This window comes from Manacus vitellinus, unplaced genomic scaffold (genome assembly GCF_001715985.3).
Source record: "Manacus vitellinus isolate BGI_N305 unplaced genomic scaffold, ASM171598v3 scaffold_1_pilon, whole genome shotgun sequence".
NCBI classification, from domain to species: Eukaryota; Metazoa; Chordata; class Aves; order Passeriformes; family Pipridae; genus Manacus; species Manacus vitellinus.
The window spans coordinates 53020105-53035652 of record NW_021939396.1 but is presented as its reverse complement, the minus strand read 5'-3'; the positions used below and the strand labels follow the sequence as shown (position 1 = coordinate 53035652).

The 15548-nt window shown below is 38.2% G+C and overlaps 1 protein-coding gene across 3 annotated transcripts in view; it reads right to left on the bottom strand.

Moving 5' to 3' along the window:
• Positions 1-15548, bottom strand: part of LDLRAD4 (low density lipoprotein receptor class A domain containing 4) — a 246518-nt gene that overhangs the window by 198765 nt on the left and 32205 nt on the right. The window lies entirely within an intron of this gene.

Sequence of the window (15548 nt, the reverse complement as noted above, 5' to 3'; positions counted from 1 at the left end):
TTACATGAGATAAAAACAGAGAGCTAAAGCACCCATTTAATTTTCTTTCTTCTCTCTTTCACAGACACTGTTTGATGAACTTCCAACACTCAGAAACTATTGGAATAATGAGATTTCCAGCTTCCTGTTCATTTTCATATGCTACCATATAAAAATAATACTCCATCACTGCTCTCACTCTGTCATGGTGTATGACCCCATTTCTTAGTTTGAAACTAAAAGACCTCTGAAAGACATCGCCCATAATTCTAAGTTTTCAAACCCCAGAACACTTCAAAAACATTTCCCACATGGTTGGCAGGTACTCTTGATCCACATGGCAAAGCAATGATTGCACAAGTAGTCAATCACATGATGCTTTTTTTTTCTTTAAAATAATCCTGGCATCATAGACTATCACAGCTTTCAGACACAGTTGCCATCCAAAACCCAATGGACAAGAGTATACTACCCTTTGACTTTATTACTTTTTTGATTTGAAATGCAGGCTACATACTTCTGGTTAACTAAAGACACTTCTGCAGATTCTCTCATTAAAAGTAATACTAATTTTATCTTACCCTTTTTTATTGAGACAGTTTATCTATATGAGCATCTATGCTTTATCAAACAATATTCTTTAGAAGTTCAGAATCAGTTCAGCAGGATTCTGTCTGCTCAAAAAAACTACTGCAGAAAATAGAGCAGCTACTTGCAGAGCATCTACTCTGTCAAAAATGGAACAATGCAGGCTCTATTCCAGAAACACCTTTACAGAGCTCAGTTATACACATCCTTCAGATGCATTAAACCCCTCTTCTAACATCCACTAAATGCCCAGGGCTCAGGTCAATCAGAGAGTATTCCAGAGGAACTGAAGTCTCAAGACTTTTAGAAAGCATCACGGTGGTTTGCATCACTTTTTACAAGCCACCAAAAAGTCAGAGAAGACTTTCTGCTTTCCACACAGATAAGTGCTACTAGACTTTCAACTGGATTATGGATTATAAAGCAATGAATCCTGACAAGATCACTTTAAGTTAAATTTCAAAGATAGAATACCAAGGATAATTGTTTGCACCTTTGATACTTTCAATAAACATTTTGCAAAGAAAGCTATAAGCACTGAATCCCCTGAACGTGTTACTATTTTTTTCTTTTTTATTAAAGCTACTTAAAGAGTTGGGGGTGAGGAAGAAGACAAAAAATACATTTCTGTTTCATAAATTGCAGCTAAAACAGATCTTAGAAGGATGCAGCACTGCCCATCTGCCTCTCTCATGCTCAAGCAGAATACAAAAATGGTTGGAGAGCTCAGGAGAGAAGTCAAAATTATCCAAATGCCCAAGGTTGTAAGATGCTCTGCAGTAGAAGTAATACCATCAAAAGCCACAACTAACACCGTCTTGCTAGTCACAGAAGATTTTTCGCTATCCTTTTGTCTCCTGAAACGACAACTGAGAACCACAAACTTTTTGCCAAGAAACACCGAAGATGGGTAACTGTAACAACATGAGAAGAGCTTCAGAAGGCAGATGAAAAGAAGGAACAGATGTGGAGCAGGGTGTCTTCTCTCTGCTTATAAAATTAAGGTTTTTCAGGGTCACCACTGAAATAACAGAAACTTGAAGCAGAACACAAATCCTGAGAAGGTCTCCATCTCAGGCTCTCAGACATCAAATGTATGACTTCAAGCGTTCACCGTTACTAGGTAAAGTCCGAGGGTCAGTGATTTCCTTACTAATTTAGGGAGTGACCAAAAATAGAAGACAGCTTGTGGCATTCTTGTCAGAGTCAACCTATGGAGATCACAAATCCCAAGAAGGCTTGTTGCTTCTTCTCTCAATGAGGAGTGTCTGAGATTACAGTTCCCTGCAACTACAGCCACCCAGGCACCATAATCCCATGTCCTCCCTTCCAGACAGGCCCATGAAAGACCAAGCTCTGAGCCACAAGCTGTCCAGACTCAGGTGTGCTCAGTAACAATCATACTAATTAGACACAAATGAGAATTGAGCCACCTGACATTTCTTTATCACAAAACATCTTCATGTATCCAATAATGATTTGTCTCATATTTGAGTTTCTCTTAACCATATGTGAGGTGCTTTACAACGCATGAGAGGACAAGTGAAGAAGCAGAATGGCCTCTGTTCCCATCAACTCTGCAAAGACATTCACTTCAGACATTTGTGTCATGAAAGCAACTGTTCTGAGGATCTAGGATCTAATCTATGTTAACAACTCTATCTCTGCACTGCCCAAAACAGCTTGTAGAATTCTATCTACTGAAGAAAGAGAGACCATCTACTGGCAGACTGCACCTGTCACTATCAACAAGTGTTGCAGTTGACTGTACCTCTTTAGTAGCTACACAAAGCAGGACAATAAACATCACAGACAGGCTGTAATGCCTGTCACATACCCCAGGGTCATGAGATGTTGTAACATGTTACTAGATGCTCCCTAGTGTTGAAATCGGGGCTTACACTCCCAGTACGCTGATCCACAGAAAGATCACACGGCCCTCTTAGAAACTCTTTTTTTGTAACCTTAGGTTTTTGATAGGCTGTCTCTAAATGCACATGTACAAATACACTTCTTCAACTTTCCTCAGCTGATACGCAAGAAGGAAAACTTCAGTGCCCCTGGCAGAAGTTACCATGAAGAGAACCCCCATAAGCTTTTAGTAGCCTCTTTCCCCTGCTAAAATGATCCTCTCGTTGAACTGACACAAGTTTCGTCCTACCAGAGGACAAAAATCTTTGATACCTTCAGCAGCTACTTTTCACTGTAAGTCAACAGGGGAGACTTATAAGCATGGGAGAGGGTTTTCAAAAGAAATGGATACTACATTATCACACTTCACAGTCAGTGGTAGTAAGAGTGACTAACGACTTCCCAATGCTTAAACAAAAACTATGTTTCAGCTACTTTTTCCCCCAGCGCTAAGTTGTGTTCTTACACACATGGCAGAGGTGCATGGTGAGATCCCAGGCTCTGATGACTAAGAACAATATCCCAATCAAGGAGTAGCGATGTATTTTTTGGAGCTGAGAGTTTATGCAGGAAAGTTTCAGCAGCTCAGCAGCTTCCTGCTGGCTGGTTGGCTTCACTGAGCACAGAGAGGTGAATCACCATGCTCTGCAGAAGAGATCTTTATCCCATTCCCAGACAAGATCAAGACCTTTCCCTATATAAGCCTTTTTTTAGAGGAATGTGTTATATGGCAAGATACAACTGGCTGCCTGTAACTCTGCAAAACCACTTTTGGCAAAAAGGGAAAATCACTACTATCAACATTAAAGTGGCATAGAAATTTGTGCACATGATTACATCCACTAGCAAGTATGCCTATAGGATCATAGTATCATAGAATATCCTGAGTTGGAAAGGACACAAACGGATCATCCAGTCCAACTCGTGGCCCTGCACAAGACAATCCCAAGAATCACACCATGTGCCCGAGTGCATGGTATTTCTTGGCTGTGAAATGTCTTCTTAAATGTACTCTTAAATCACTCATCTTTGTAAATATTTCTGCATAGAAAACTTGTGCATACCCACAGGTGATGTGATTAAAGGGTTTCAAGAGAAGTTTTTTGTGAGCAGAAAAATATCACAGCCAGCATCTAAACAGCCAGCTGCTTGAATAATACTGACCTGAAACACTCATGCTACCATATACAGCAATACCTAAGATATTTTTCCACATTCGCTCTTGTTATTTTCCTTCCTGCTAAGACATCAGCCCTCTATTCCTGTAGCAAACAGGCAAGAGCAAACAACTGGTTTCTTCATCAAAACACAACACTGCCAGGTAACTAAAAGCATCCACATTTCACATTTCCAGACCACAGTAATACAACTGTACTTGACTGTTACCAGCAGTCAGAATTCAAGTTTACAATATCACACATAGTCATATAGTCTTTAGTTCGACAAGTATAAAACATGCTTTTTTCTTTTAATCTCACTATTTATTTGCTAGTAATGTCCCCACTTCCCAGGTCATGTCTGCTTATCATTACTACAACAACAGAAAAAGCTCCCAGCAAACAAGTACAAAGATTTTAAAACTAAGACACACTACAGGAAAGTGCAAGCTTCCGACAGCTGCTTAAACAAGGTTTTGCTTCACACCGTGGTCTTAACAGGACACTGTCATCTCAACTCTGCTAAATCCACTAATTTGAAGTTAATTCTTTTTTCTTTTTATTTTTTTTGTTTGTTTGTTTCTTTTAATAGCCACCCCCAGTCCAAGTAATTTTCAGTTGTAACTTATCAGGAGCAAAGACTTTAGTCCCATGTGAATGGAAAAGCAGCTAGTATTTTAAAACAAATTAACCTATTTCAAACTGTCCCTAAGTTGCATTTTCAAAGAAAATCTTTACTATAACGACACAAATCCTGGTAACATTTACAGCAGGGATGGGAGGACAAAACTGGGTATAGGTTTTGCATCACTTGGCTGCTGTGCTTAGGTAGATCGACACCAATAGTTTTCAGGATGGGTGAGAAGGCAGTTAATTCTTAACTGCTAGCAGAAGTGTGGTACACAGAGAAAACTAGTTCCATACATCTGGAGGACTGACATTTGAAATATCGATAAGCTACCTTGCCCTTGAGAATAATATAGCTGGTTTTGCTGGCTTTGCAACTTCCTTGAGCAATTATCTGATCAGGGATTAACAAAAAAAAAAAAAATCAAAATTAAGTATGCTGATCAGTCACTGCTCTCCATTACCTTATAATGGAAACATTTCCATTTGGCTTCATGGAAGTATCACACCCTTCATGGTTGTATCATGGAAGTACATTAGCTGTCCTGTGAACTCAGTAATCCTCAACTATTCCTCAACTATGACAGAAAAACCTAACTGATTAGAGTGGCATAAGCACATAATTATGGCAACAAAATTATCCATGTTTTTTTAAGTACTACATATTTTACTCCTTATTTTTCAAATACTTACTTAGTTTGATTAAACGAGGCAGAAAAAGAAAGGCAGCAAATCTAGGAAACTTGTATATGAAAAACAGTATTTAAAGATTACTTTTAGTCTGGAAGGCATTAAAAGGGGGACATAAACATTTAGTTCAGTTCTGGTTAAAAGATTTCCTGGCTTGTCATTAAGGAAGAGATTTTCTGAGAGGCCCAAGTCAACAGTTTTGAAAGTTAAGCACAAAACTGGGCATTCAGACAACTCTTTGCCTTGCCTGATTCTGCATGGGTTCATTTGACCTCTGGTAGCCCATGTAAGTCAGTTTATTAAAAAGAGTCACTAAATTGGGGTACTCGGTCTGAAAGATTTAAAGCCTGACAGAGGTGCTGAATCCTGTAGTTCAAACCTGAGTGAACACAAGGTAAGAGCACAGGATTTCTCTTTAAGTCAAAGCCTCCCTCTAAAGCTTGGCACCCAGAGTTGAGGCCCAAAATAGACTCTGTGAAAAATGTTAGCCTGAATTTCCCTTTACCTCAGCCTAAGCTCTTCAAACTGTCATCTGATGTCAAGTAAAAAAGAAAATTATAAAGTGTATTATTAAATACTTTAGATGTTGCCTTGAAAAAAAGAAAGTTTTATTTTTGTGTGCAGTGTGGCTGCAGAGGCTGTATAGTTAAATGAAGCAAAAAGTAAACTGACAGCAGAAACAGAAGTAGGGAGATCATCCTGACCATTTGCACTGGGCTCCATCTATTCCGCAACAGAGAGACAGACAGCTTTTCACCACGGTGTGATATGTCTGACAACTTGAATGTGCCAACCTGCTGTGTTTATTATTGGGGTGTCAGGTAAAGATATAGACAAATGTGTTCAAACCAGGACATTTTCCTTTTGTTTGCTTCCTGTGGTGGTTTTCTGCTCAAAACAAATTGAGCCCAAATTAATGGCTCCTAGTTTTAATATGGAATTTTTATCTTCCCTTACAGCATGAGTTCTCAATTCAGACAATAATTTAACTAAATCAGTAGTCATTCCGAAATAATACAAATAGCTCTGGGTACTAAAACACAGCTTACAGGTTACAAAAACACAGTGATAGCTAAAGGTGGAAAAACTTGTGTTCTTAAAGAACATCTGTCATTAAAAGGGACATCATATTATTTTCAACTGCAACAGATTAAAACAAGGACTAAGCGCATTTTTTGGCTTTATATTGCTTCTTAGTAGAACAAGGACAACTAAATCCCCATACTAGATTTTTCTAGCTTGAAAAGTCTCTGGAGTCAAACCAAAAAGCAAGTACCCACAGCACGTGGCAGAGCAGTAACAGGCAGCACACCCCTCAAGTCTCTGCTGCCCTCAGCCTGGGCCACTTACAGGAGGGCACATCCCCTTGCCCACCTCACGGCACACTAGTGAAGCATTAAAATACACATTTGATAATTACACGTGTCCAATATTTAAATTTATTTAAATTTATTTATTATGATGATTAGGAATAACACCACACAAATTAAAAAAAACTGTATTGCCATATTCATACATGCTTAGGATAGTTCAACTTTACAGTTTTGACATCTGTAGCTTATTAGTCTCCTAAGAATGTAAAAACACCATTGGCATTTTTCATATTGCAAGTGTCTGGAGATAATGGCCGAGCAGATTTTATACAGAACAGCGCAAGTAAACTTGCCAAACTTTCATCATCACTCCTTCGGAGACTCTGAGGGGGCCGATTAAATTGGCATTTTGTTTGACATGTACACAGAATGTGCTTAGCATGCAGAACAAGTATGGCAATAAACCTTTCCTTAACAGCTGTGTTATTTTAGCTAATGATAAACATGTATCTAAAGGCACATATCACCACAACTTAAACTGGTGAGAAAAGCTCAGTCACCCCATGGAAAGAGATGCCATCATAACTGAGAGGAAGTTGTTTGTTTATTCCTTACTATGCAATTAATTGTCTAACCAATAAACACTGCCAAATACACAAACTGCTGTTCTAAATTAAGTAAAATTCATTGTCACTGTAGCTTATATTCTGTCTCTGACCTTGCTGCATCTATTCTTTACCGACAGACTCCTACCCACCAGCACATGTGTGCAATTATCACCCATCTCAGCTGTGATTGCATAGCAGAGCAAAGTTTATTTGCCAGAAAGTTTCCTTACGGTCTGAGAGATTTGGAGGGCAAAAATGCTCTTTTTGCAATTGTTGTGGCTCATTCCGTTGTGACTACATTCGAAATGCAAAATATCTTGACATGTGAAATGCAGATGTTACCGAGCAAGACAGCATATTGATTTGGTTAAGCCATTTAATTTTGACAAACTGCCAAAACAACAATAAAAGAATCGCAAACCTGAAATATTGGAGATTTCATCAGCAGCCTATGAACAGGGAGACAATGAGTCCCCAGCAACCTCTAGGAAGGGATCGATGCTCTCCATGGAACTGCAGTGACTGGGAATTTCAGACAGTGCCTTTCGATTTTCTCTGAAATCTTATCTTTACAAAGTAAACAAACACGAGATAATAACCTTTAAACTTTCCACAGACATTCATAAGCGGATTCATTACTACTGAACAGCAGCAGACACTCAATATCAGTCTCTGTTCAATACCTGGTACTCTGTGCATCGCAAAACTCAATCTTTTAAAAGGCACAGGTTGCAATTCCCAAAATCGTGACATTTTAAAAGAAAATAAGAAATTAACCAGAGTGCCTCAGAAGCATTTTTACAACTTTTCTCTGAATCAGCAGAGCTGTACACATCCCACTTTCCCAGTGAAAACTGAATTTATCATGTAAACAACTGAGTCTGCATTTTGAAGTCATATAAAACACCAAATACTGCCAAAAACGCTGCAAAACCCAACATCTAAGTTTCAAAATGGGAAAAAATACCTTTTTTTGTTTTAATCATTTTTTAAAAGAAGTGACTAAACTTGGATCAAATTTTTAAATATTTTCCTTTTTACTTATTTGCAACCAATCTAATTTTGGTTCCTATGTTCATAAATATCTGAAGCAAACAATGACAGAGCTTTTAAAGAGCATGTGCCTGAGACACTACTGGTCTATATGGACATGTTAACTAAATACTTTTAAACATCCTCAAAATTATGTTAATGCCTATAAGAGAGCAGAATTTTTCAAACCCACGTTTGCATAACCATCATCACAGAATTAAAAAAAAGTATTTCAAAGATTTGCCAAATGGTTTCTATTTCCTTAAAAAAACCAGCATTTAGACTACATTATCTCAGTACCTTCTTCAATCATAATTGTATTGTTTTATTACATTGGCCAAAGAAAAAGAAAAAGAAGTAAGTGCTGGTACATTACCCCTTGTATTAGTTTTTACAGCAATTTGCAGGACACCTCGAGTAAACACAGCACTTTACAAACCACATAAGAAAGGTCATTACTCCAGAGAGCTTACAACTACAGCAAACAAATTGAGCACAACAATCCCTCCATTCAAAGGAGATATGAGGACATTCCTCCTTAATATTTAGTGTATCATCATTAAAGAGATTCCCAAGTCAAGCAGCATCAAAACAGCACCAAAAGCTGACAAGAAAGTGGCACACTTTTCTCCTTGCCCTTCCTTACTCATAAAGTGCATCTTGAAAAAGTGGGCAGATGTACATCAACTCACTTTTCCATCACAAGCACAGAAGGGAGGGCATGGAAACACATTGTGTGGGAGACATGAGGGAACTGCACCTGTCAAAAAAATCCACTAAAATCACAAGCTGAGCCCCAAGCTCTGCTACTCTCCTGCCCTTTGTGTGCCTCTGTCATGACTTTTGACTCTTGCTAGCTGTATTTTACAGTTATGCCCACCAAAACACCACAAAAAAAAGGGAAAAGGTGAAGGAAATCAGAAGGAGCCTTTCATGTATGAGAAACAGGACTGAAGCTCATAAAGACAGAGACTGAAATGTTTGTTTACATTGTGGGTTAAATATTAAGGTTTCCTTTCAAGTTTACTTCTTTTCAAACTGAATTTTTTATATGGCATCAAACTGAGAAAACAGCCAATATAAGGTCTGCCCAACTGTGACAGTCAACTACTTTCTTTCAAAATATCTCCTTTTCTCTAAGTTTAGATCAGTAATAAACATGCTCACTGGGCCCTTCAAAAGCTACAACACACTTCTCTTGTAAGAGCATTAATTACTGGACAAGCAAGTACAAACCACTATCAAAGCAGTATCAAAGCAGAGAAGCCTTGTTTTCATTGCAGGTGCTGCCACCACAGCAGCAACGTCTGCAAATGATGCAAGTGCAATCATTTTGCTCCTTCACAAATATAAAAGTTGGGGTTTTCTTTCTTTGATTAAAAAATTACAGTCCTTGATGCTCTCCACCGAGGTATGCACTCTTTCCAATAGAAAGAATCCGTGTCTCCATAAACCAGGAAATTTCCTTTCTGGCCTTATGCAGCATCATCACAGTCCTCTTGCTACTTTCGAGTTAGACACTTCATAAATCTATCACCTGCTGCTGTCTACATGGTACCAGAATTTTCCCCACACCTAAGAAAGTAAGGAAGCTGGACAAATACAACCTTCTATGGACAGGACACATTTAAACCTCTAGGTATGAGTGGTAGCTTAGAGGTCAGTGGTGAAGGGTGGTCAGGGAGGTCATCTTGGCCTCAAGCAGAGCCCTCCAGGAAGCAAAAGGATGGGGAAAGTAGGTGCAGCCACTTAATGCAGGAGACAAAATAGCAGTCAATCCAGAAATAAAATACTTCCTCAAAATTATTCTTCAGTCCTATTTTCCTTTCCACCACCACCCCAATCTCACCCAAATCTCACCACCCTCCTCTCCACCCAAAAACACACTGGAGAAGTCTACCCTTTAGTTAAGAGAGAAAAATTAAACAAAACAAAACAAAACAAAACAAAACAAAAACAAAGCAGCACAAACCCCAGTAAAGAAAAGGCAAAAATGCTGAATATCTTTAACATCAGTCAATTCCCAACAAAAATGTTTAGGAAAAAAATTATTACTCAAAAATATATTCCCTTTAGGAATTATTTCTGGTGATCATTGTCACATTTATCAAATACTAAGGTTTCATTTATAATTGATTAACATAGATTATCAGTTTCTATACCCACTGCAGATTAGACTAATTTTATATTATTAATGATTATAAACAAAAGGTGGCTAGCAATTGGCATGGTGTTTTCTTTAAAACATGTATAGCTGATAATTAACAAGGTATCAATACAAGGTATCAATTGTAACTGCCAACTGCTTACTCATTCATTAAAAAATCATTCATGTGTTACTTCTGCATGACTACAAACCTCAATATAAAATGGAACGTTATTGTCTCACCTCCTGCTGATCCAACCGCCCAGCCTGCGTTACTAGAAAATTATTGAAGATGTTTTCTGTGGCTAACTCAGAGGAATGTCTGGAAAACCTAATACTGATGCTGGCTTTTGTTTAATGAAAGCAAAGAGAGACTCCCAATTCTAATGCTGAGAGAAAAGGGAAGATAATTTACCAGGTGTACACATAATCTTTGCTGAATTGCCAAAACCCTGGAATGAAAAGAGGAAGCTGCTGAAGCGCAGGCTAAAAAACCCTCACATGTAGGTAAAGAATCAAACAGCTTAGCTAGATAATATGTGAGAACAATTAAGAACTTGGATCAGTCAACTGCTGAGAGAGTAAAGTCTTCCTAGATTGTGTTTAAGCTGACCAAATGGCCTATGTTAGGCAGAAGTGTCCTACTTTCAGTATACCAAATAATCTTTTTCGGACTTCCTATCTTGCTAGTCAAGTGTACACCCATCAAGATAACTTCACCTCCCATATACCCACACTACTCCAGATTTTATTTGTAATTTACTTGTGTAAATTCAAACCATTTTCACCATCTTTGTCCTGACTGTTATCAAGTCTGTACTACTTTGCAAGGGTTTGGTTTTTAAATCAAATTTATTTTCCTGTTAGACAGCATTCTTCAAACACTGAGCAAGTGAAATGAAGTGGCACAGTTTATTGTGTTTTCCAATGAAGCATTTAACAAGAATTCCAGGGAAAAAAAATTATTATACCTACCCACACTGGATACTGATAGAAAGATACTTTATTTACTTTTACTACAAACCAATGTCAGATTTTATTTTGCTGCTATTCGAAATTTGTAAACATTTTAAAATGTCACGTTTACACAAATTTTCATGTGATTAAAAGCTATGGTCAAACACAGTCACATGTGATACACCATTCTTGGTGTACCAAGCAATAAGTAATCTGAATTATCTGTCTTTATGCCTTAGTGCACTCAATGAGAATTGGACTTGAACATCAAGTCCTAGGAGAAAGGAGAGTTTCAGTTGGATTTTTTTTTAAGTTGTAGTCTTATACATGCAAATAAATTGACAAAAATCAAGTCTCTGCCTTGTCCGTAGACTCAACCCTTCAAAACAGTTGAGGCTGGATGAGGCCCAAGCTGCCCATGATCCAGTATAGCTCCCTGCAAATCCAGAGAACAGAGATTCTGGAGCAGTAGGAAATAAGAGCACTGGAGATGCTTGGCTGCTCTTCCACTGGGTTTTCTAACAGAACACTTCAAGGACAGAGCCCAAATTGCTAAACAAGCACCCCAGTGTCTTGGAAACAGCATTTGGCAGCTGAAACTAGACAAATATCATAGGAATGACCTTGCACAGACCTAACAGAACTCTGCTGTAAGGATAAGCAGTTGCACCAGAGGAGGGTTAGATTGGATATTACGAAAAATTTCTTCACTGAAAGGGTGGTCAGGCACCGGAACAAGCTCCCCAGGGAAGCGGCTGAATCACCATCCCTGGAGGTATCCAGAAAACATGCAGATGTCGTGTTTAGGACGTGGTTTAACGGCGGACTTGTCAGTGTTGGGTTAATGGTTGAACAGATGATCTTAAGAGGTCTTTCCCAATCTTAACATTTCTATTCTATGAAGGGAGATACCTACATTGTATTGACATACACCAAGAAGGACTGTCCTACAGGCAGCCAGGCAGTTGGCGCAGTAGCTAAATCAGCTGATACTTTCTTTGTGAGTGTTTGAGAATAAATTTACTTCCAACAACGAAGCAGCAGCAGTGACCACAAACAGTGCCTCAAAGAGAAACAGACAAGAAAATGTAAACGTAAGGTACCAAACTTGGAATTATCCAACACACCAGTCTTAAACAGATATCAGGAGTGGAAAAAAACAAAGACAAACAGAACACTGTGACCCTGGACAATGGTTTGCCTAACTTAAATAAGCAACAGCTGTGGTGTATAGAAACAACCAGTGAAGTATATGCCTGAAAGATGAACTTTCATCTATCCTTTAAATGCCTAGCAATGAAAACACTGGTCAAACAGAAGAATGAACATTACTTAAATATACTCATAAAAGCAGACCAGAACCTTTTGCTTTTTAAGCAAATATTTAGAGAACAGACCATTCTGGTGAACCAGAACTTCTAAACTAAACAAGTGGGGTGAAGGAACAGCGAAGGAAGGAACAGTTATTCGTATAGAAGCAAAATAGGAAACAAAAGGAGGAAGAGTATTTCTTCTTTGCAGAGCTTTGCTTCAGACTGCAGCAATGAGATAAACCTTTTCCTGAATAAATAGGAAATGTTTCTTCCTCGCAGCAGAAAAAAAGCACATCCAAAGCATCAAGAACTCACAGATTTAAGTCTGAAATTAAACAGTCTGCATGACAGACACATACCTTTATAAACAATTAAGTTCAGGACAAGAGGTTGTCTATGAATACAAATGTCCTGCAAGACACTAAAAATAGTTGATAAGTGTAAGGTCAAAAGTAATTTGAAGATTGTTTTTTGTTTAGCTATATCAACACATAACTTTTACATATACATGTTTTATGGGATGTTTAAGTATAACCAAGTCCCAAATAAAATTGCAAGAGCATAATGATAGGTAAGCTACTTGAAATTATACTTTAGTTACACCTGTTTTATTATTTAATGTTACGTACACAAATTATACACCATGCTCACAATATTTTATGAATTATATTAAATACTAAAAGCCTAAGAGGAAAAAGGTATAAGGCTTTAAATAGGAGAGTCGAACATTACTGTAAAACGCAGGATAGAAAAAAAAAGTAAGATAGTTGTTTTTCTGGGGTTTTGCATTTTTTGAAAATGTCCATCCATTAGCGAGAATAACTATTAACTTTGCTTGGCACAGTCGTATGTAACTACTTGGAATTATTCCAAGAAGTGGAAGCACTTCTGTCATTAGAAGGTAAAGACACAAAGGAAGATTGGAAATGTGAATAAGGCAATTCCCAGAACAGGTAACACATTTTGGGGAACAGTGCAGTAGACAAGACTTGAAATCAGATAGCCATCCCAGCTCAAAGAGCCAGTTTTAAGGCTTTAAAGCTTTCAGTGTTTGCTTTTCTTTCCCGCTGTCTAAATTAAGACACTTTTATCAGCCCTATTGATTCTACCCATTAAACTGTGGATTTTGAGATTACAAAGAACAACAGAACTTTTCAGAGTGGACTGCAGCCCCACGCGAGGAGGAGAAGGACGCACCAGCTAACTTCAACAGACATGACCTTTAGAAAGCGGTATTATTCACCCTCTGCTTGCGGGCACTTTGACACATTAGCACTTTGCGAGATCTCCAGGCGGTATTTTATCAGCAGGGCCCATCCAGGCATGATGTGCACTTTCACAGTGCATTAGCATATCCAGAGGAGGAACGCTGTGGACTGCAATGGCCTTTCCTTGTAGGACAGACCTCAAATGTGAAACAACTTTGCTGACATTCTCACTGACATCCAGGAGCTCCTCTGCATACCCAAAATTCATCAGCATGTAAAAGCTAGCACTGTATACTGCAGAAACTAATTTCCAGAGCAGCTTAACTATCAGTACATTAATCTTTGACCTGCTCACAGTCTTATACATACAGCTCACATACAAGCTGAATGCTGAAGTTTAAAAAGAAATCAACTGTATTTGACAATGTAAACAGAAACCCTGCTTCTCACCTTACATCTGTACTGACCAGAAGTAACCTCAGTGAAATCAGTCAGCACAGGTATACAAAGAGAGGGAATCTGGCCCAAAGAGTAACATAACCCTTTGCACACAAACGCAACTCAGCAAAAGAGCTGATGAACCGATCTGAGGTCATACAGAAAGATGGCAGTGGCCTGTAAGAGATTTTTTCTCCTTAATCGACAACCAGTTCCACATTTTATGTTTCTGGTGGTCTCTGAATCCTGGTCATCTGAGCAGAGGATTCACCCATTCCGCTGTCAAGGTCATCTTGCCAACAAGGTAGGAGGGTTCAAATCGCAAACAGCAATCTTACTTCAAACCATTCTGTACCACAGCAGCTTGGGGTGTAAAACTAGGTACAGACCTAGTTCATAATTATTAACAACATTTCAAGCTGCTTCAAAATATAACTTTCAAATTTTAGTAATGAAAAATTGTTTTTTTCTCTTTCCTGTTTTATTAAACATAGTAAATGAGCACAAATTTGGGCTACAAGCCGCCCTTGCTCCTGGGCACTTTTGCCAATGTCTGACTGGCTTCACCAGTTTCTGAAACACACTGATGGTGCTCCTGAAGAAAGATCAGTTTTGCCTTCAATGGCACATTTTTGTTAGCTCTAAGACACAGTGCAGCTCACTGCTTCAAAAAGGAAGGACAACAGGCATTCTTCACTTTTCAAGTATTAGGATAAGAATTTGGTTTGGTGATTACAATACTGAGATTGGCTCTTTCAGATCTGGATGTGACTTTTTCAAGGATATGAGTTAGCAGGAACCCAAGACATTCTTTTTAAATAACAGATGCTAAACAAGCTAGAAGAATTTCATCTTGCAAACAGAGGCAAACTGAATTGACTGTATCCCAAGTGTAACAGCACTTCCCAACGAACTTGCACCTAGAACTTACCTATTTAGTTTAACACTTTTATAACCCATCCTCCTATTACAAAAACTTACTTTTCTTAAAAGGCATTTCTATCACCATACCACAGTATGACACATTTTATGTAATTCTGCAAATCATGTTTATTTTATAGAATTCTTACTAATGTTACATAGAGAAACCAAATTCAACCCACATACATCAATCTCAGAATAAATACTGCAAGTTAATGTTCCATCTTCTTTGTTCTGCATCTTTTTCTTTAGGCTTGAGTACTAAGTGATGAAGAAGTTTATCTCATATATAAGTCATATCACTAACAATAATCTATTCCCTCCCCAAAACATCAACAAAAGGAGCTATGGGTCATTGAGCCAAAAAATTAAATGCTGAAATGTACATCCAACATTACCCTTCACTAGCAGATATGCTGTGGAGAAGAAAAGTAAAACAAATACAACTCGAATGTCTAGCCAAAAGAAAACATTCAGAAAAGAACAAGGTGAAATTCAGTCCCACTCTTCAGGATGAAAAGTATCCTGTTACAGCTTCAAATGTTCTGTAGCATCTGCTTAAGCACAGCTAGAACATGTGGAGAAAATTTATGGTGTTTTACAATGGTTGGCTTGGGGGAAGGAAGAGGTTTCTCTGTGAGGTCAGGTGCAGGAAATTAT